The sequence below is a fragment of the Schistocerca gregaria genome, chromosome 2 (genome assembly GCF_023897955.1).
Source record: "Schistocerca gregaria isolate iqSchGreg1 chromosome 2, iqSchGreg1.2, whole genome shotgun sequence".
Taxonomy (NCBI): domain Eukaryota; kingdom Metazoa; phylum Arthropoda; class Insecta; order Orthoptera; family Acrididae; genus Schistocerca; species Schistocerca gregaria.
In genome coordinates, this window is record NC_064921.1 from 917,242,610 (window position 1) to 917,266,248 (window position 23,639).

A 23,639-nucleotide genomic window follows, 5' to 3' on the forward strand; every position below is an offset into this window, starting at 1 on the left:
GCGGTTCCGTAAGTCAAGCCACTACGTAAGTCTACGAATTTTTATTTTTTCAGCCGTTAATATACAGGGTGATTCAGCTTGCCCTACCGATAGGTGTTACAGAATCCACCACACCTTCAAAAACCACGAGTAAGATTTTTTTAAATATTGTCTCGCAAAACTACTCGCAAACTGTTGGTCCTACAGAGAATAATTTACAGGGCCTTTTTATAGAGGAAAAAAGTGAAATGATCGGATGCCATTTATGGCGAGGAATACATACCTGAGGATGTTCGGCAGATACGCTGCACGTCCTTTCAATTTGTGCCACTTTGGGTGACTTACATATCGATGATGATGAAGTGATAGCGAGGACAACATAACACGTAGTCCCTGAGAAGAGAATGTCTCCAAAGGAATCGAATCTGGTCCCATTGCATGGTAGTCAGACGCACTGACCACTCATCTAAGGGGGCAGACATTTAAGGAAAATTATTGTACTTAAATTTTGTACTGGGTTACATTTTCACTGGATGCCACGGTTTGCGAGCTAATCGACAAACAATCGTTTGAAGGTCACTTTTGCACACTTTTCTTGAATATTGCGAAAACTACGGCCTCTAGAGAAACATAACCCAGCACAAAAATTAACTAAATTAAATTTCTTACAAAAAGGTGCTAATGATTGCTCTGTACGTCTAATAGTTTGCATCTAGCGAGCGAGAGAATATGAAAATTTTGTGCATGATATTTGAGGGCGCTGCAGGTTGCTGAAAGCCCAAGCGTAGGAACAGCTGAATCGCCCTGTTTAGAGGGCGAATCGGTAACTGTTTACAACTTATCATAGTGGTTTAGGGAAATTCGAGACGAACAGCTTGATATAGGACCCTTAGGGTCTATGAACACGGGAAACAATATCAAATTTGCCTCACCCACCTTAGCTACAAAGCATGTGCTTCTCGTGAGATTTTCAAAGCTCTCTCCCTCTCTTAAGCCAGCGACTGAGTCGGCTATTTCAATTACTTTAGTAAATTAACTATTCCCATGGGGCTAATACAATAACAAATTACGTTTAAAATTCGATCTAAACTTAACTCTTACAAGCACAGTGGTTTCGTAATAATAATAACAGACAACAAAAAGATTTAACCCTTAATTTGAGGCTATTAAAATTCTCAATATTTTGAGATAACATTTACACAGTTTGGGGCAAATAAAAGTGGCCTAGACGAGTGGATAAGATTGGATTAACTGTTTAATGCAGGAGGAAAATATCTACAGCTACTTCACTAGGTTGGAGCAACTGCCCATACTGCTGGCCGAACTTGAGAGCACATTTATACAATCTTCACGCCTGACAGAGTCGTTAGCGGAGGTCAGTCTGGTTTCGGCCTTGGCTGCTCTTCCAGGTCTCCTGATCTGTGAGAGTGCGTTTACTTTGTGCGAGGAGCCCTCAGTCTAAGGTGTATCGTAACAACCCTCATAGTCTTAACAAACTACAGCAGAACAATTATGATGAGATTGCAGCAATTTCAACAGTCCAGCTTCGATCCGCTTTCAGCAGCTTGCTGACCTGGGCCCAGAAGTGCCAAGAGACGAATGGTGGTCACTTTCAACATCTGCTATAGCCAGGTTAGTACAGTATTTCCTTTCCTCTGCTGTGTTTCCTTCTACCATGGAAATCTGTTCTCGATGCCACTTTCATTTGCCCCACCAGGTAAAAACGTTTATTTTATGTTTTGTAAGTGCAAGGACGACGGATTTTTAATATTCAAGAATGAATGTAGCCAAAATCCCTGTATCTTAGATTGTTTTTGTAGGCAATTTTGAAAATGTTTCTCGACTTGATAGTGTGTTATCGGCGGTAACTTCGTTGACTGCACCCGGTGCGCCATTCGATACTCACTGTTACACGAGAGACGGCACTTTAAATCTCGCATCAGCACACAGTCGGGTGAGGTCGCTCTTCCATCACTCGCTGTTATCTGTTGAATGGCGCCAAGCACACAAGCCACGAGGACATTAAATCGACGTAACCTCATTGCTCGCGACGCTGATTGGCCAAAGCACCTTTTTTCAAGAAGCCATACTCAGTGCATCTCCTCCATATTCATTGTGTCTATACGCTTATCAATATTAGTGCTGAAGACTGCAGTGGGAACAATACATCGACGTAGCACAACGCTACTAAACATTACTAATATTTAGTCTATCAAAGTGTATCATAATTCAAACATTTTTTTTTCTATCTCCAACATTACTGCCATTGTACATAGCTGGGTATCCCAGGAGAATCCACAGCACTTTACAGTTATGTATAGCTCAGTTACTAAGTCTACATAGTGTAAATAAACTTATTAATGTGTTATTTCCACGACCTGCACAACAGATAGACTGCAAGTTTCTTACATAAATTTCTTCTTTTAATTACAGCTACACAGAAAAACATCCTTTTAGGAACTTCTAATTTGATGTTTATCCTGCACTTGTGCGACGTTTTGAACAATTCCGACAGATGGCAGAACCGTAGGGAACTAAAGTAATAGTGGGGCAACAGGGCCTCAAACAACATTGTGGGTTGCTTACATTAGGGGCAAGAACATATTCAGAGGCAAACCTATTGTTCTCTTTTGATTGAGAGGTCCTTAACCTATTGTTCTGCTAAGAGGATTATGACCCCTGGCGATGATCCATCCTTAATATATTGTTCAGTTAAGTGGTTTTCCATGTCGCTTCCAACCCCCCTCTCCACTAAAAGAAACCCAGAACCACATCTGATATTAAATTAACTCAGTAATTAATTAAATTTATTGAAATATAATTGGAAGTAAATAGCTCAGTTGTGTTACTTCCAGTATTCACGAGCTGCTTCAGGTTATTCAAATAGCCCCCACCCCTGTCACTGAATCGGTTTGATTGACTAATTAACTAAATCGGTATCCTTCAGTTTCCCTTGCCCCTCCATTCTGGAAATACTGATTGAGAAATTGCAGTGTCTGGAATATGTTGTTGTTGTGGTCTTCAGTCCTAACGCTCATTTGATGCAGCTCACCATGCCACTCTATCCTGTGCGAGCTTCTTCATCTCCCAGTACCTACTGCAACCTACATCCTTCTGAATCTGCTTAGTGTATTGATCACTTGGTCGCCCTCTACGATTTTTACCCTCCACGCTGCCCTCCAATACTAAATTGGCGATCTCTTGATGCCTCAGAACATGTTCTACTTACCGATCCCTTCTTCTAGTCAAGTTGCGCCACAATTCTATTCAATACCGCCTCATTAGTTATGTAATCTACCCATCTAATCTTCAGCATTCTTCTGTAGCACCATATTTCTAAAGCTTCTATTCTCTTCTTGTACAAACTATTTATCGTCCATGTTTCACTTCCATACATGGCTACACTCCATTCAAATATTTTCAGAAACGACTTCCTGATACTTAAATATATACTCAATGTTAACAAATTTGTCTTCTTCAGAAACGCTTTCCTTGCCACTGCCAGTCTACATTTTATATCCTCTCTACTTCGACCATCATCAGTTATTATGCTCCCCAAATATCAAAACTCCTTAACTACTTTAAGTGCCTCATTTCCTAATCTAATTCCCTCGGCATCACCAGACATAATTCGACTACATTCCATTATCCTCGTTTTGCTTTTGTTGATGTTCATCTTATATCCTCATTTCAAGACACTGTCCATTCGCTCAACTGCTCTTCCAAGTCCTTTGCTGTCTCTGACTGAGGTCTTCCAGTTTCTGCCAGTTCAGAAGTAAGCAGTGCAGCAATCAACTGATTTACGAAATTTTATTGGTTAAGTTTAAATGAGATTTGAGTGTGTAGGCGAAGCATGTTTAGTAACATGTGTGTACCCTTGCTGGGGGTAGTCAGCTTACTTTTCTGAGAAGGAGTCGTGGGTACCTGTGCGATGCAACACGAATTCCTTCGTCATTCGCTCCAGCACACACACACACAAGCTAAATACCATTCGTCATCCAACATTTTAAAAATTGAAGTGTTCCAAGAAAACTATTTCATTCCACTGTTGATTTACATCTACATCTACATCCATTCTCCGCAAGACGCCTATCGGAGTGTGGTGGAAGGTACCTCGAGTACCTCTATCGGTTCTCCCTTCTGTTACAGTCTCGTATTGTTCGTGGAAAGAATTATTGTCAGTTTGCCTCTTTGTGGGCTCTAATCTCTCTGATTTTATCCCCATGGCCTCTTCGCGAGATATACGTCGGAGGGAGCAATATACTGCTTGACTTCTCGGTGAAGGTATGTTCTCGAAACTTCAACAAAAGCCCGTACCGAGGTACTGAGTGGCTGTCTTGCAGAAACTTCCACTGGAGTTTATCTATCATCTCCGCGATTACTAAATGATCTTGTAACCAAACGCGCTCCTGTCCTTTGGATCTTGTCCTTCTCTTCTATCAACCCTATCTGGTACGGATCCCACACCGGTGAGCAGTATTCAAGCAATGGGCGTACAAGTGTACTGTAATCTACGTCCTTTGTTTTCGGACTGCATTTCCTTACGATTCTTCCAATAAATCTCAGTCTGAGTTTAGGTGCTAAATGTAGTGATAATGTGTGGGGAGGTTGAGGCAAGAGATAGCGGGTGGGGGGAGGAGTAGGGAGAGGTAGTAGGTAATGTCAGATTGCACTCAGGGGTTATGGTCTAAGATAGGTTGGAAACCACTGATCTATCTTCTGTCGTTTTTCCTTCTTAAGGTAGATTGATGGTGTTCGTGATAGTGGCACCTGACAACTGCGTTGGCAGCGACCTATTTTCATCGAAGCGCCCTTCGTTACGTGCCGTTGTCTCGTTAAGAGACGCCTCCCCCGGCCACGGCGTCACCTGCGGACGACACCGTGCGGCCTCACCGACGCGACGCCGTACAGCGCCATCAGCCGACGCCGCAGGGCGCCGCCGCCCCGACGCCGCTGCAATTGACTTCCAGGGGCAGAGGGGAGGCGGCGGCGGCGGCGGCGGCGGCGGCCCGGCCGACACGCTCCGTACTGCCTCTAGCCTTGCGTCCAGCAGTGAAGGCTATTCCTGTAGCCGAAAGCTTAGCCCTGTGGGATCGTACAAAGGTCGTTTGACCGTCGAACGGAAACCCGTAGGAACGATATAGTAAGCATCCACGGCGTAAAGAAACAATTGAATGAGCTGAAAGCAAAGAAGGCGCCAGTTATGGATGGAATCCCAGTTTGTTTTTACAGAGTTTACGCCATTGGCCCCTTACCTAGGTTGCATTTGTCGTGAATCTCTCGCTCAGCGCAAAGTCCAAGGGGAATGGAAAAAGGCGCAGGTGAATCCTGCAAGGAGGGCAAAACCAACGATCCTCAAAATTACCAACTGATATCCTTAAAACAAGTTTGGTACGGAATTCTTGAACGTATTCTTTTAAAAAAATTCTTTATTTTCATAACAATAATAATTATACAAAATGACCCACCACTTTAATGATTAGTGGGTCTTATATTTCTAGTGTTATAATAGCAGCTTCTACATTCTATTTGACTACAGACAGTACTATATTTATCACTAGGCAGACTACTCCTACTTTTACTAGTGTTAGCATAATTTCTAGTATCTACGAAAGGTTAGTATTAACTGCCTGCAGCGTTACAGTTGTGCCAGTGTTAATAATATAAACCTACTTGGATGCCTCGCGCATAGAGCTAATCTCTATAAGCATGCCCCTGGCACAGGGCAGACAAGAAGGTATTTATCGCTGCAGATTCGTAACTTGCTATCCTATTCTATTTAACTAAATCTACTACCTATTCTACGTCATAGTTGGTGCGTTGTCTCTCTTGAACGTATTATCAGTTCGAATGTAATAAATTTCCTTAAGGGGAAGTTACTATCATTGGCCCGAAAAAAGCATGTTCCTTGAGAATTTTTTTCTCGCGATGTGTTATAGATGTCAATGTAAAATTTGATCCAAATGTTTATTGATATTTACTCTACAAACTGGAATTTTTTTCAACCAGAAATGTTGAAGAGCAAAGGCCAAAGTGCCGACGGAACGAAACAAAATTTCGATGTAGACCTCCACGCACGGTTTGTCACAGGTCAGCCGGCTCGTCTCAAATCAAAATTGAGTTGACGTTAGCGAAGTATATAAGATTCTTTAGCAGTTGTACCTCGCTTAAGTTATTTGTACCATAGGAAACAAAATGGCGGCCATTTGAAAAACAATAGGGTTTTTTCATCGTTTTTCGACTTCGTCGGCCAAGTAAAAATATTTATAGTTGATGGATCGGAATAAAAGTGGTACAACTCCTAGACAATGTAGTTAACTTCATATGAAACATCACGCCAATCGGTTCAGTAGATTTCAAGTTACCATACCGCCATACCGCGCGAAAAAGAAACGTCATTTCGAGAAAAACTCGTTTGAAGTTTTGACTACATATAAATGCAATATTATGCAACTTACGTTCAATCTGCTATTCCAGGTCCATAAACTAGTCCTTCCTCTTCCTCATAGAGGGCGTTCTGCTCGATCTGGGCCATCCTGCGCTGCTCCAGAGCCGCTCGACGGCCGGTGACAAGCATTTTTCGGCCGCTTGAATCCGGTGGTCGTCCGAATGCTTGGCGAACTCCGTCGAATAGAGTCCCAGGCTGACGTCAATCGTTCTCATAGTCCTCGGAATTGCTGAATACCCTTCGCTGAAGCTGCTCACTGCCAGGAGAGTCGCAATCTCCACAATATTTGCACCAGAATGCTAATGCTTGAGGTCTAACTTCCAAACACACGTGTTCGAACTTTCATTTGAATTTTGTGTGTTTCCTCCCAAGCACCGGTGCAATAACCCGTCCTCCGAAAGGAAACAACTGGTGCGTGAAAAACGCCGATTTCAGGCGGATGCATTTTTATCTTCAACAGCTAATAACAAACATTTCCGTTCCATATTCGTAGAAACCGTTTCAGGGGTCCATTCTAAGGACTTTTATGGATCCAAAAATGCAATTTTAAAAAAAATCGATTTTTTTAACCAAAAGATAGTAAACTTTCCCTTAAGACCGAGAAGCTTACATCCACGAATCAATACGGTTTTAGAAAGTATCGCTCGTGCGAAATTCAGCTTACCCTTTTCTCACATGACACACTGCGAACCATACATGAATGGCAACAGGCAGATTTCCGAAAAGTATTTGACATGGGTGCCACACAACAGACTGTTAACGGAGTTACGAAACATATGGAATAGGTTCCCAGATACGACAGTAGCTCGAAGACTTCTTAAGTGATAGAACCCAGTATGATGTCTTCGACGGTGAGTGTTCATTAGAGACAAAAGTATAGTCAGTAGTGCCCCAGGGAAAAATCACAGGAACGCTGTTATTTTCTATATACAAAATTGATTTGGCGTATAGAGTGGCCAGTAATCTACGGCTGTTTCCTGATGATGCTGTGGTGTACCGTAAGTTCTGGGAGTTGAGTCACCGTAGGTATGATGAATAGCAACTAGCTCTGAATGTAGAAAAAAATGGTAGTTAATGCTGAAGAGGAGGAAGAACAAACCTATAATTGTCGGCTACAGCATTAGTACTGTCCTACTTGATATAGCCACGTCGTTTAAATATCTGGGTGTAACTTTACAAAGTGATATGAAATGGAACGAGCATGTGCTGATTGTAGTGCGGAAGAAAAATGGTCATAACAATGGTTTTGATAATTTTAAGCAAAAACACATGGAAGGTGGATCCATTTATTTCGTCATTTGTTGATTCATGGAATACACTTCATTGCTTAGCAACAATTAATATAGTTACAATTGAAAAACCGTGTTGAAAGAATAAAACGCTCACAATAATTGAAAGAACTTTTACTTGATTAATTCATTAATAACAAACTTCAACAATTTACACCATTAAGAACAGGTCTTGAAACCAGGAATATATAGTGTCCAAATACAAGTAAGAAGTCACACCAGCTAGGTGTGGCTACAAGCGGGTTAAATAAACTGAGTTTTACCAGTAATATGAATTACAAATGACAGCCACTAAATACACTAACAATTCCCAAGAATGGATAACAATTTAAACAAACAGACAACGCCCACCCAAAATGCAGAAAGAATAACAAATCACGCCACAGATTGTGGCTGTTGGAAAGCCCTTACAGTCTATAAGCCGTAATAAAATCCCTTGAACAGTAAAATATGAATTCCCCCAAAATACAAGGAAAGCTGGGAAGGCATACACGTTAAAATGTGACTCCTAGCTGGCATACGCCAACAAAAACATTGACAATGACACTTAAATAACTATACAGTCCCCCGAAATACATCATTAGCTGGGAAGACATGTAATTTAAATGTGACTCCCAACTGTTTCACACCAGCAGAAACATTGACAATGAGCCTTGAGTGAATATACAATCACGCAAAATACAAGGTAAGCTGGCAAATAGAGCAGGCGGCTATCGCAACCAACAGGCAACAAGCAGGCAAGTATTGCAATATATGGTGTTAGCTAATGACCGTGGATAAAAAGGAAAACTTCAACAGTTCACAGGCATAAATGAAAGGGTTTAAATCTTAACGCGCTCCAGAACTAGAAATGATGGTGCAAAGTGCAAACGAGTTGTTAAAGAGCAGATACAAAAACGAGGAACAGCAAAACGAAATTGCCAGCCACGTGCACCCAAGCTAACTGCCAGTACTGCGGTCCGCCGAAAACCGGCAAAACACGCCTCGACCGAAGACCCTAGCTCTTGACATTTGATCAATATCGATATCGACAGCCCACGTAGTTCGTGGCGCCAGTGGACCGTCATGCCCGCCAAAACTAAAGCCGCCGGGGCTCAGTCGCCTTCTATTTGTTGTGAGAAATCTGGGAAAGTGTGATTCATCAGTAAAAGAGACCACATGTAAGACACTGGTATGACATATTCTTGAGTACTTCTCGAGTGCACATCAGTTCGGATTAAAGAAAATATCGATGCAATTCAGAACCGGGCTGCTAAATTTGTTACCCGTAGGTTCGAACAACAGGAAAGTATTAACGGAATTTTAGAAACCATTCTAGAGGGCAGCGATCGGTATAAATGCTAAAAATGGGATAAAATCAGTTTCAGATTTTTTTATTTGCGTGAAACCGGTTTCGGTCGGTTCCTCAGACCATCCTCCGGCTTCTGACAGCCATTATGGATGCTGGTGGCCGCGGACGGAGCGACATTCTTGAAAGTAAGCTCTGACAACCTTACTTTTAAGGATCGCGCCCCGTCTGCCGCCACCAGCAACCATACAGGTTGTCAAAAGCCTGAAGACGAGGAGAGGGTCGAAACCTGTTTCAGACGAATAAAAAAATCTGAAAATGCGGTCGAGACTGTTTTTATCAGATTTTTAAGCATTCCAGGGATGCTTCAGGAAACCAAATGTGAAACCCTGCAGGGAATGCGACATTCTTATCGAAGAACGCTGTTGAGAAAATTTAGAGATCCGAAGTTTGAAAATGGCTGCAGAGTGATTCTAACACCACCAATATACATTTCCTATAAGGACCACGAAGGTAAGACGCGAGAAATTGGTGGTAATACGGATGCATATAGATATTCGTTTTTCCATCACTCAGTCTGCGAACAGAACAGAAAAGGAAATGAATAGTAGAGGTACAGCTTAACGTAATGTGATGGACTGCCAGTCATTTCTCGCCATGCGTGTACTCAGACAGTTGTCTCACCCCATTCCTTCAAAAAATTGAACTGTATTTCACGAAGAAATATTTAGAAAAAAACTTATGATTTGTAATGAGCACGTTTTCTATGTTCCATGTTAGTCTCCAAATTATCGTGACTGAAAACTTTGTCTGGATACCCATACACTTGAAACTCAAATGCAGGTGGTGGGTGCCTGATAACCATGTATTTCATTTTCTAGTTTCAATATGAAGGTTGCACTGAAGTAAATTTTTTTATTCACGTTACCTCAAGACCCCACACTTCCAGTTTACAGCTGGGAAACATAGTGTAACAATAAGAGCAGTCGCATCGCACAGCAGAATTATTTACTTTTGGTGCAGATGGAAACGATGATATATCAGCTGCTGTCGCAGAGCAGAGCAAATCTTTCATTGGCAGCTAATATTTTTCATTTCATGGTCACAGTGTGAGGCTTCTTTTGTAGGCATCAACGCGACAGAACATTTATTTAATTCCTCATAAGTGATAACTATTCTGTGTGTTTTAAAATTTAAACAGACGTCTAATTAGCTGAGTTAATGCCTGCGTGAATTAAATGCAAAGGACGCAAAATGTTTCTACATGGGCCTCATTATACAATTAACATGAACAGAAACTAAGAAACTTGGAAGACATCGAAATAAGGCTCAGCAGCTTATACTTGAACTACTCGTACTATAAAAACCTCTGAACGTTTGACATTCCAGCATTTCTTATGCAAAAAATAATTCTTAGCTCCTGCACTCAACGTAAACGCTTCCAAATTAAGCAGACATCCTAGAATTGTAGCTGGTTATAGTTATTATTTAAGAGTCGCCAAAGCATAGGGACGCTGTTGGAGATACAGGACGCCAAAATATACGTCACATTGAGAATACAACATTTTTACGTAATCTAATCACGAGAATTTACGACCATTAAAAATTCAGAGCAATATTCTGAAAATTGTTGTAAACTTAAGTAATGTTACTAAACTTTATGGGACTCACGTTCAGTACACAGACCGCAGGTAGAAGCTCGTAAAATCAAGATAAATGAGATAAGTATTCATGACCGAGTCTACAGGACGCATAACCGAATGAGGAAAATACTAGCTGCTAAGAAGACGTATTGCGCAGTTGCTTGAGCGAAACTTTAACTATTCAAGTACAGCATAAGCTGACGCCGGTCAACACCAGAGGAGAGCTGAGAAGCATTCTCTCCAGAAGCCTGTTTGGTCGAGCGGTTCTAGGTGCTTCAGTTTGGAACCGCTCGACCGCTACGGTCGTAGGTTCGAATCCTGCCTCAGGCATGAATGTGTGGAATGTCCTTAGGTTAGTTCTAGGGGACTGATGACCTCAGATATTAAGTCACATAGTGCTCAGAGCCATTTGAACCATCTCCAGAAGCATTACCATTCCCAAGCTGCACTTGGAGCGGAGATTGAAAACTGCTGCCACTCTGATTATCGAGTATGTTCCCTTCTCTACTTAAAAATGGAGGAAGGCAAAAGATATTTCCCTCTAAAACCTTGAAAGGAGTATAATTACGGTTCATGAAGTTGGTACTGGTTTGGAACAGTCTCTCTCCACTGGTCAGCACCGACCGCACTGCATGTGGTATTGAGGACATCACTTTGGATTGAACAGTCTGTAATTTTTGGAGGGAAATTACCAACTTTCTTGCGTCATGGAGATGTTGGGAGGTAGCTCTTTCTTTAATATTCAGTTAGAAAGGCCAGTCTCGTACTCGAGCACTCACGGGGGAAAGCTGTGGCGTGCTGAGGAATCTGTGCTCTTGGCAAACGGATATGCGCCAGCAATAAGCATTTCGGAAAACTGATCATTTCCACGAAAACTAGCGGCTACACAGGAGGCGCCCATTTGTGCGACTGAAACAGCTTGTAAAGCCTTCTTCCGACCTAGCGAGACTACCGAGCTCTCTAGGCCACTCCATTCTGGCGAGAAATCGTATACTTGCCACTCCCAGCAAAATATACCACGCCTACACAATCAGTTATCACGTAATCCCGAAAGACCCGAAACAAAGTCGCAAAGCGATATGTTAGTCATGTTGCAACGGTAGGATTGTGCTCTCACTTTCCTTTAAACAGCCAGTCTACTTACCTAGATAGGTTTCAGGTTGTCTGCCCCTTCACTCTGTCATAGTAGATACTTGTTTAGCAAACAAAGTAGCATTGATGAAAATTCGACTAAATACCTACCACGCAAAGACTACATAATTTCAGTCAATGGACAATAGCTGAAAATTAGTTAAACTATTGACCGTTCGAGATTCTTACATGACTGGTTTGAAAAAATGTCTAAAATTTCCTTTATGTTGGTTCATTGTCTTTGAAACATGGAAAATGTCTATCAAGTCCGTATATAATATTTCGACATCATTATGCAATGTTATGGACGTCTCTATTACAGGTTCGCGCCCATGCAGCCAGAAGATATTTAATCCGACCGAATATTTTGAACGTCCTAAACAGTCACTGACCGCGACTACTTGGGTGTTAACAATTTCAGGCTTCTAGTGAAGGAGTGCTCGCCATAATGTGACGTAAATTGCCCAAAACACGCCAAATGGAGTTTATGTACGACATGAAATGTACACACGCGATTATCTCCTAAAATAAGCAACTCAGGAAGCTCAATTTTCAAAAAGTACTCAATACTGTAGTCTTTTTTCGTCAAAGACACGAAAACCGATCAAACGAGCTAATTTCTTCATTTTGATTCAAATTTGATCGGGGAGGGTTAACATAGGTGTTTATCAGAAGACGGCTCTCGAGCGACCCTCTGAGGTACCAGATCTGAGGCACAAAGCCCTACTCAAAAACATGGGAAATGCCGAATTCCTAGTGTCTAATAAGTTAAGCAGCCAATCAGATCATCTCGAGCACTTCTATACTCGTGGTATTTCTAATGTAAATGTAAGCCAGTCAGATTATCATAAGTAATGTACAGTAGACTAGAAATCTTGTAATTCCGAAACTAAATAAAATATAATGAAAACAAAATACTATTCCTCTCCACAAAATAAATTAATAGTACATTTAAAACCCAGCAACCCTTCTAGTTGCCTTTTATAAAATGAAACTCACTCGAATATGTGTCACAAATTCCCCTATTGCACAACTTTTTCACGCTTACGTTTACGCAGTTTTAGTAAAATATAACATCCTCACTTTACGTGTGTCCTCCATTCACTCTCTCAGTCTCTCCAAAACACGCAACCAAAACACGATAAAATAATAATTTTCCAATGTCCCGTTCATTACGTCAGAAATCTGTGGCAATAAAACTAAAGAACACCCCAGAAAATTACAGTATAAGAACTGATCATCTTGGATGTGGTTTCAATTAATAGTATAGATGGGTACATTACAGTGCCTAACTCAGTTTAACAATGCTATCACAGTTATAATGTTTTTAGATAAAAATGAAATCTCCAAAAGTATGGAAATTATTGCTTTGAAATTGTAACAGTAAGGTTGTGTTATCCACAAAATTTGGTATACAAAGTATGGAAAAGATAGATTAATATTTAACAGTACTTCTTCAGATTTATAGAGAGTGTGTGTCACATATTGCAAGCAGCATTGGTGAAGTATAAGGTTGGCCCGGACCAGCAGTCTGCGTCAGCTGTGCCACCGTGAGGACCAAAAACTGCTCTCCTCTCGGCTACCTTTTATTGCGAGATGACAACTGGTAATAGTTTTCTGTCTTACGGTGTCACAGTAGAACATTAAATGTTAAAGACTTTGATTATCTTACCAAACGGATTAGTTTCAAGACGTAGCTCTTTGGAAGAAATATAAAGACTGATAGACAGTATGGAAAATAATCTCTCATAATTTTTAATTTAGCTCGTGACAAATATATCTGTTTTGATGCAACAGAGGCCGGCGATATAGCCTCAGACTTTGGGACAAACCTCATCCAGACAGTTCCGAAGATCTGAAAAGCCGACAAGTGCGAGAATTAGGGAACAATCAGCTTATCAGTTCATACCACCAAGTTTTTGACAAGAATAAAATACATCAGAATGCAAAGGGATGTTGAGAATCTGTTAGATGACTATCAGTTAGGCTTCAGGAAAGGTAAAGATACCAGAGAGGTAGTTTTTACATTGCAGCTAATAATCATAGTGAGACTGAAGGAAAATCAACAAGCTTCCACAGGATTTGCTGATGTGGAAAAAGCTTTAGACGATGTCAGAGGTGCAAGATATCAGAAATTCTGAGCAAAATAGGGATGAGAAACAATATGTAGAAGAACCAAGAGGTGACAATAAGAGTGGAAGGCAGACCGAAGCGCTCGGATTAGGAAGGGTGTAAGACAGGGATGTAGTCTTTCTTACCTTCTGTTCAAACTATACATCGAAGAAGCAATAACGGAAATAAAGGCAAGATTCAAGAGTGGGACTGAAATTTCAGGTGAAATTGGCATCAACGGCAAGAGTCACTGATGACATTGCTATGCTCAGTGAAAGTGAAGAAGAACTACATGATGCGTTGAACCGAATGAACAGTCTAATGAGTGCAGAACGTGTTTTGAGAGTAAATAGAAGAAAGACGAAAGTAATTAGGATCAGCAGACACGAGACTACCGATAAACTTAACATTAGAATTGGTGATTACAAATTAGATAAAGTTAAGGAATTCTGGTACCTAGGCAGCAAGATAACCCATAATTGAGGGAGGAAAGACATAAAGAACAGACTAGTACTGACAAAACGGGCATACCTGCTAAAGAAAACTCTTCTAGTGTCGAACATAGGTGTCAGTTTTAGGAAGAAATTTCTGATACTGTACGTTTGGAACATACCATTGTATGGTAGTGAAACAACTGTGGGAAAACCAGAACGAAAGAGAATCGAAGCATTTGAGATGAGGTGCTACAGAGGAATGTAGAAAATTAGGTGCACTGTAAGGTAAGGAATGACTTTCTCTCCGGAGAATCGCCGTGGACAGGAACATATGGAAAACACTATCAAGAAGAAGAGATAGGATAATGGACATCTGTTAAAACATCAGTGAATAACACCCATTCTACTAGATGCTAAAATCTACAGAATAAGACAGAGACTTCAATACAGCAAATAATTGAGAACGTACCTGGCGAATGCTACTCTTAGATGAAAAGTTCGGCATAGGAGAGAAAGACGTGGGAAGCCGCATCAAATCAGTCAGGAGACTGACGAGAAAAAAAAGGGTTCCTTCCAGGACTACATCTACATCTACATGACTACTCTGCAATTCACATTTAAGTGCTTGGCAGAGGGTTCATCGAACCACAATCATACTATCTCTCTACTATTCCACTCCCGAACACCGAGCGGGAAAAACGAACACCTAAACCTTTCTGTTCGAGCTCTGATTTCTCTTATTTTATTTTGATGATCATTCCTACCTATGTAGGTGGGGCTCAACAAAATATTTTCGCATTCGGAAGAGAAAGTTGGTGACTGAAATTTCGTAAAAAGGTCACGCCGCGACGAAAAACGTCTATGCTGTAATGACTTCCATCCCAACTCGTGTATCATATCTGCCACACTCTCTCCCCTATAACGTGATAATACAAAACGAGCTGCCCTTTTTTGCACCCTTTCGATGTCCTCCGTCAATCCCACCTGGTAAGGATCCCACACCGCGCAGCAATATTCTAACAGAGGACGAACGATTGGTTCAAAAAGTTTGTACACACACACACACACACACACACACACACACACACACACACAGACAGAGGTGCATGTACACGTATGTGCACACAGGCATACAGTACAGAAGAAAGGAACAGAACGTACACGGCACGAAAGGATAATGATAGTTCACACACGTAGTTGCACTTTTACGTGCATAAGTTGGAAACACAAAGGATACAGCAATGCCAAAGGGTGATACCTAGTGTGACTGTAGGGCTTGTCCTGAATAACGTGACTGCCAAGTTCCATTCGATAGGCCAGTAACAGGCGAAATGGTCTCCCATACTCATTCGCGGTGCCGGGTGGAACAAGTCTCACTGCACCAGGTACTTAATATTCTCGACTATGGGGGGCGTTGTAATACTAGGTCGACAGATTGAAGAGAAAGAACAACAAAACCACTACGGTGCGTTTATTGCACTCTTTTTCGGCACCGCAGCGGCCAACCAATCAGCGCGGAGGTGATGGTGCGGCGGCGGTGGGGGCCGCACGCATCGCGCACGCAAGCGCGTGTGCGGTCTGCTGGCGTAACGAGCTGCGAAGGAGCGCCGCCGGTGATGTATCAGTTTTTGATCGCATCAGTGCGGTATTGCTTTCATCCCGTGCGTATCCGGCGGCCGGCCGGCGGGCAATGTGCCAATAAATGCAATTCAATTATCACCCGGCCGGCAGTGCTGCGGTAAAACACGCAATTTGCTGCCCATAACCGATATTTTAACGGCTACGGCGCCGCTTCGGCTGGCGCGCCGTCGCTAGGCTCGCGTGACGTGCCAAACGCTCTCTGAACTCTGGGCTCGGGATCGCTTCGCCCCGTTGCACCGACCGACTAGCGTTAAACGTACATCACCGAGAAGTGCTTCTGGTGACGTTTCTAATTCTCAAAAGCGACTGTCTTCTCCCGATACCCCGTGTCATACGTAGGTGTATGCTGTGCGTTCTCGCAGCTTTGAGAGCGGTCATTACCTTCGTGATACAGGTTTCATCCTCCGTGCGTATATTGAGTGCTACTCCACTCCTCTACTCGTTCCGTTTGCGACAGCTGATATTATTGTTGGGGTCTCCGGTTGTAGCGTGTTTCCATAATGTTAAAATGCACAACACCTGTTGACAGACGCTTTAGTTGGTTGTTTTTTTTGGGGAGGAGAGCAAACAGTCAAGTCATCGGCCTCATCGGATTAGGGAAGGAAGAGGAAGGAAGTCGGCCGTGCCTTTTCAAAGGAACCATTCCAGGATTTGCCTGGAGCGATTTAGGAACATCACTGGGATCCTAAATCAGGATGACCGGACGCGGGATTGAACCATCGTCCTCCCGAATGCGAGTCCAGTACGCTTTAGTCACCAGTAATACACATATCAAAACAAGTTTTGCATCACCTCGGTTCCGAGAGTTCCGGAACCTGTACAGATTATTTGGAATAGAGATCAACAATAACATCCTCTCAGCCCTTTTTATTGTTCATGACCACCACACATTACATGTTGTACCACCATCCAACGAGACCTTCGGAGGTGGTGGTCCAGATTGCTGTACACACCTATACCTCTATTACCCAGTATCACGTCCTCTTGCATTGATTCATGCCTGTATTCGTCGTGGCATACTATCAGCAAGTCATCAACGCACTGTTGGTCCAGATTGTCCCAATTTGCAACGGCGGTTCGGCGTGGATCACTCAGAGTGGATAGTGGGTCACTTCGTTCATAAACAATTTTCAATCTATCCCGGGCATGTTCGTCAGGGTTCATGTCTGGAGAACATGCTGGCCACTGTAGTTGAGCGATATCGTTGTCCTGAAGGAAGTCAGTCACAAGATGTGCGCGATGGGGGCGCGAATTGTCGTCCAATATACTGCGGATATGGTTGCACTATCGGTCAGACATTCACATATCGTACATCCGTTACGGTGCCTTCTATGACCACCAGCGGCGTACATCGGCCTCATTAATCCCATCTCAAAACACTAGGGAACTTCCACCTAGCTGCACTCCCTGGAACGTGTGTCTAAGGCGTTCAGCCTTACAGGGTAACCTCCAAACACGTCTCCGACGATTGTCTGGTTAAAGGCATATGCGACCCTCATCGGTGAAGAGAACGTGATAGCAATCCTGAGCGGTCCATTCGGCATGTTGTTGCGCCCATCTGTGCCTCGCTGCACGATGACGCGGTTGCAAAGATCGCCATGGACGTCGGGAGTGAAGCTGCGTATCATGCAGCCTGTTGCGCATAGTTTTAGTCGTAACACGACTTTCTGCGGCTCCACGAAAAGCATTATTCAATGTGGTGGTCTTCCTGTCAGGGTTCCTCCGAGCCATAAACCGTAGGTAGCGCTCATCCACTGCAGTAGTAGCCCTATATCCGAACAACATCGCTTTGGTTCACTCCGAGACGCCTTGACACTTCCCTAGTTGAGAGCCTTTCCTGGCACAAAGTAATAATGCGGATGCGATCGAACCGCGGTATTGACAGTCTATGTATGGTTGAACTGTGTAGGCTACCTCCTTCCTGGTGGAATGACTCGAACTGATCGGCTGTCGGGGCCCCTCAGTCTAATAGGTGCCGATTATGCATGTTTGTTTACATCTCTGGGCGGGTTTACAGACCTCTCTGAGCTGTCAAAGGGACAGTGTCTGTGGTTGAAACGACTCTGAGCACTATGGGACTTAACATCTGAGGTCATCAGTTCCCTAGAACGTAGAACTACTTAAACCTAACTAACCCAAGGACAACACACACATTCATGCTCGAGGCAGGATTCGTACCTGCGAGCGTAGCGGTTGCGCGGTTCCAGACTGAAGCGCCTAGAACCGCTTGGCCACACCGGCCGTTTGTGTCTGTGGTACAATATCCACAGCCAACGTGAGTTATGAGAACCAGGTTAATGCAAAACTTTTTACAAGATTCTGCCAACGCCGAGGTAAATGTTGGATTACGCTACTGTAGAAATCACCTGGTTTTGAGGCTAATAACTCTTCAAGCCATGTTAGGAGAGTATTTGCAGGAAGAAAGCAAGTTCATTGCACGTTGTTCGACGGAGAGCGGTAAACGTGAAAATCTGAAGAATCGAGATCAGATGAATAAAGTGGGTCCGGAATGATTTCTCAGCCCAACTCCACTACAGCCTTTCTTACCAGTCTGTCAGAATGCGGGCGGGGCGTTGCCATGAAGTAGCATCATCTCACGCAGTCTTCCTGGTCGTTGTTCTTGGAATGCGTCTGTGTAACGTCTCTACTGTTGGCAATAAAGGTCAACAGTGTGGTTACCTAGAGGAAGCAATTCGTAGTACGCCACACCGTTGCTGTTCCACCAGATCCATAATATGCGTGCAGGTCTTTTCACAGCAAGTTACTACAGACACCACATCTCGTCACCGGCAACGATACGGAATGGGATTCGTAGGTGTTGTTCACGAGGCAATTGGTGACAAGCAAGCAGAGATGCACAAATCTCTACCCACAGTTTTTTGATTTTGATTTAGAGCATGCGGAACCCATACACCCGATTTATGAACTTCCCACACAGAGTGCAAAAACCGCACAGTGGTGGAATGATCACATTTCATCACATTTACCAGTTCTCGATTACAGTGACGTGTATCACTATGGATTAAAGCGGTAAAACGATCTTCATCAAACGACGAAGGTCTTCCTGAACCGTGAGAGCCACTGATACCAAAACGAGGCTCCTTAAAACGAGAAACTCATATTCTTGCATTCTCTATCCAATGGCATTGTCCTCGTACACTGTGAAAATGTTTGTGGCAGCCTCCGCTGCTGTTACCCCATTATTGAACCGAAACAGAAGAATACGTCTGAGATGTTCCAATTCCTCCAATTGGCACTCCATTTTCTGTCGCTCAGAACTGCACTTTCTATGTCCAGACGACAAAATGACAATATGTTTTTTTTTTTCAAATAAGAACTGTAAACACAGATATAAAATGACAATCGATAAATAAACCCTTAAAAACCGCAATACCAACGTGCAAAACAAAAACACTGCTCTCCGCGCTAGTCTATTCTGTGCAAGTCTCTTCAACCACTGCAGTCCTCTTCTCTATTCGAGTTTAGGTGGCAGTCTACTGTTTTTGCGTCCCGCACTTTCGCTTCCTCCATTAGCAGTTTGATGATTTCATAATATTTCAAGATATCTTCTATCATCTCAGCCATTCTTTTAGTCAGCTTGTTCTACAAATTTCTTTTTCCCTCAATTCGATTCAGCATTTCATTAGCTACTCCATCGACCCATCCAATCTTCAGACTTATTCTGTAGCACCACATTTCAAAAGTCTCGGTTTTCTTGTGGTCTAAACTGTATATCCTCAATTTTTCACTCCTGCACAACGCTGCAATTTTACGAACACAATAATTAGCTTTAAATTAGTATCACCGATATTATTTTAATATCAGGTTCTGTTACGGTACAATTATTGCTAGTTTCCTTCAAGGTATGAAGCTTTGTGTAAAAAAAAGAAACCTCGGATCAGGTATACAGATCACTCTAAGAAAACTTTGTTTCTCGAACTAGGAGAGCGTACTGAAAAGTAATGCCTCTGATTTTCTTAATGTAAAAACTATTACACCTTTTTTAAATTAAACAAACGTTATTAAAATTCTACTTGTTTACCCTTCATGTCTACATACACTACTGGCCATTAAAATTGCTACACTAAGAAGAAATGTAGATGATAAACAGTTATTCATTGAACAAATATATTATACTAGAACTGACATGTGATTACATTTTCACGCAATTTGGGTGCATAGATCCTGAGACATTAGTACCCTGAACAAACACCTCTGGCAGTAATACACGGCCATGATACGCCTGGGCAATGAGTCAAACAGAGCTTGGATGGCGTGTACAGGTACAACTGCCCATGCAGCTTCAACACGATACCACAGTCCATCAAGAGTAATGACTGACGTATTGTGATGACCCAGTTGCTCGGCCACCATTGAACAGACGTTTCCGAATCGTGAGAGATCTAGAGAATGTGCTAGCCAGGGCAGCAGTCGAACATTTTCTGTATCTAGAAAGGCCCGTACAGGACCAGCAACATGCGGTCGTGCATTATCCTGCTGAAATGTAGGTTATCGCAGGGATCGAATGAAGGGTAGAGCCACGGGTCGTAGTACATCTGAAATGTAACGTCCACTGTTCAAAGGGCCATCAGTGCGAACAAGAGGTGAGCGAAACGTTTAACCAGTGGTACCCCATACCATCAAGCCGGGTGATACGCCAGTTTGGCGATGACGAATACACGCTTCCAATGTCGCCAAACATTGATGCGACCATCATGATGCTGTAAACAGAACCAGGAGTCATCCGAAAAAGTGACGTTTTGCCATTCGTGTACCCAGGTTCGTCGTTGAGTGCACCATCGCAGGCGCTCCTGTCTGCGAAGTAGCGTCAAGGGTAACCGTAGCCACGGTCTCCTAGCTGATAGTCCATGCTGATGTAAACGTCGTCGCACTGTTCGTGCAGCTGGTTGTTGTCTTGCAAAAGACCCCATCTGTTGACTCAGGGATCGAGACGCAGCACACGATCCGTTACAGCCATGCGGATAAAATGCCTGTCAACTCGACTGTTAGTGATACGAGGCCGCTGGGATGCAGCACGGCGTTCCATATTACCCTCCTGAACCCACCGATTCCATATTCTGCTAACAGTCATTGGATCTCGACCAACGCGAGCAGTAATGTCGGGATCCGATAAACGACAATCGCGATAGGCTACAATCCGACCTTTATCAAAGTCGGAGAGGTAATGGTACGAGTTCCTCCTCCTTACACGAGGCATCACAACAACGTTTCATCAGGCAACGCCAGTAAACTGCTGTTTATGTATGAGAGATCGGTAGGAAACTTTGGTCATGTCAGCACGTTGAAGGTGTCGACACCGGCGCCAATCTTGTATGAATGCTCTGAAGACGTAATCATTTGCATATCATAGCAATTTCTTCCTGTAGGTTAAATTTCGCGTCTGTAGCACGTCATCTTCGTGGTGTAGCAAGTTTAATGGCCAGTAGTGTATATGGATCGCCGTTTGTTCCGATTCGAAGTGATGAGTCCATGTTTTACCGCAAAAATTTTTTAACGACCAGCCTCATATTGCGCAATCAATTCCGCACTGATGGCTCTTCGTTTCTCTTCATGACCTTGTGTTAGGCGGCAAGCAGTCCAGCGAGCACATACCTATGAGTATCCCAGCTGGTGGATGTCAGCACTACCAAAAAACTTTCATGTTGAGCAGTAAGGTATTTGATTGCGATCCGTCGATCCTTCGAATTAGAGTGTCTACAGTTTCCAGCACTGCAGGAGTCACGACTGTGTGCTACCGATAGGCACACGGCAGATCGGACAGGTCTGCGAGACCTTGTTGCGATGATGGCAGACGTCTCGCCCAACGTCTCACCATATGTTTGTTCACTACCAGATTTCCGTAGGCATTCTGCAAGAGCCTGTGAATATCTGCGATACCCTAGTTCTCCCCAAAAAGGAACTCAATGACGGCTATCTGCCTGGAAAGCACCCGCATTACAGACGCCATTTAGAAGGCTACTTGTAGCAACAACACCCGTCGGAAACTGCAGGGGCAGAAGCGGAAATATTCCTCGATTTCCCACAGCAAATTGTGCATTTGTTCAACCGAAACTGTCCGAGAAAAAACGTGTTGCATTGGTTACCATACGCCTTTCGCACAATAGTTTGAATAAGCCGACATTAAACGCTCGTTGATGTCTTGACCATGTAATTCGTCTAATCTAATGGGACACAAGCTGGTACCATCTCATCTACCACAATCCACCGGATTGTAACTTACCCCCAATACACACTGCACGCAGCAGAGGATCGGTATAGGCGATGCAGCGTTTGTAAAGGCGGCTTTGGAACGAGCCACTATATAAGGATGCAGCCGAGTCGCAGGGTGGGACATTAGCTGAGACAGCCTTCTGTTCTCCTCTACCTGCGCCCGCCTACGTCGTACCCCGGGACCCGTTACCTATAATCCCGTCCCTGTCTGTAGCTGGCACCAGGTTTCGCTCAGCCAGTACTGACTCTTCAGCAGCAGTGAGTGCATCTGCGTCCGTAGTTAACTTTCGTTCTTATTGAAATCCTTCAGTTGCGGAACACCACATTCAGTTAATTGAGGACAACGCAGTGCTGTACCACATCAGTCATCCAGACTACGCGAAGAATATACTGAAGAGTGCAAATATGGAAGAAGGTTGCGAGGAATTACATTGTAGCAGTTGTAAGTGTTTTTGAATCAACATTTAATATTAAAGACGTAAGTTCTTCACTTTTCTATTGGCCTCTTTTTATAGCTGCATACTGCTAATGAACAGACTTTCAGGTGAATTAAATCTCAGGTTATATCTTTCTCTAGTAGGAGAAGCGTTTCTGCACCTACTTACAGCAGGTGAGCATTGTGATTAGTTCTCAGTAGCGCCATGTCTTTCTGCTCGGCGAGATCACTTCACGTAATGTTTTCAGTAATTATTCAGTTCGCATGTGGCCTTACCGGTTCTATTTACAGTCTCCAGATAACATTCAAAAAGTCATTTAAACACACAGAATCTGTAACTCAATAAATCAAATGAACATTCTACAGGTCGCTCTGTCTTCTGTATGTCTGTGTATATACATGTGTAGCGAAAGGCTCCCAGAACCCAGACCCCCCTCCTAGTGGAGCAAACTTCGAACACAGAACACGTTTGCGTACGTAGCGCGTGATTGGTCCACCTGCGAGCCCTATCCCAGATGCGACGTGTGATGTATCCGTCTCTGAACATCGTTTCAGATATATATAGTGTGTAGTTAAAAACTTTATTTCAGTCATTGTCAGTAACTCTGCACTTAAAGTAGCGTCACATTAAGTTTTTCTAAAAAGGAAATATTTCATCACCTACGAATTCGTAGGCGGCACTGTTTTGTTCTCCAGGAAGCGATTTATCTCCTGATATTTAAAGTTCCATAAGTCAACTTCCACTCTAGTACTGAATTTGAAAAAATATTTGCATCACTATACGTCAAAAATAGGCGTCGGGACGTGTCACTAGGCCACCTCTACGACAGCAAACGTTACTTTGTGCGTAAACGGACCACAGGTGGTGTCAGTAGGCTGTTTAGGTTTTTTTATTGGTAACACCGCCGCCACGTAGCGCTCTGTATGAAAATCACTGGCTGTGCCGTGTGCAGTCTGTGGCTGGTTTGAATTGTTGTCTGCCATTGTAGTGTTGGGCAGCGGCAGCT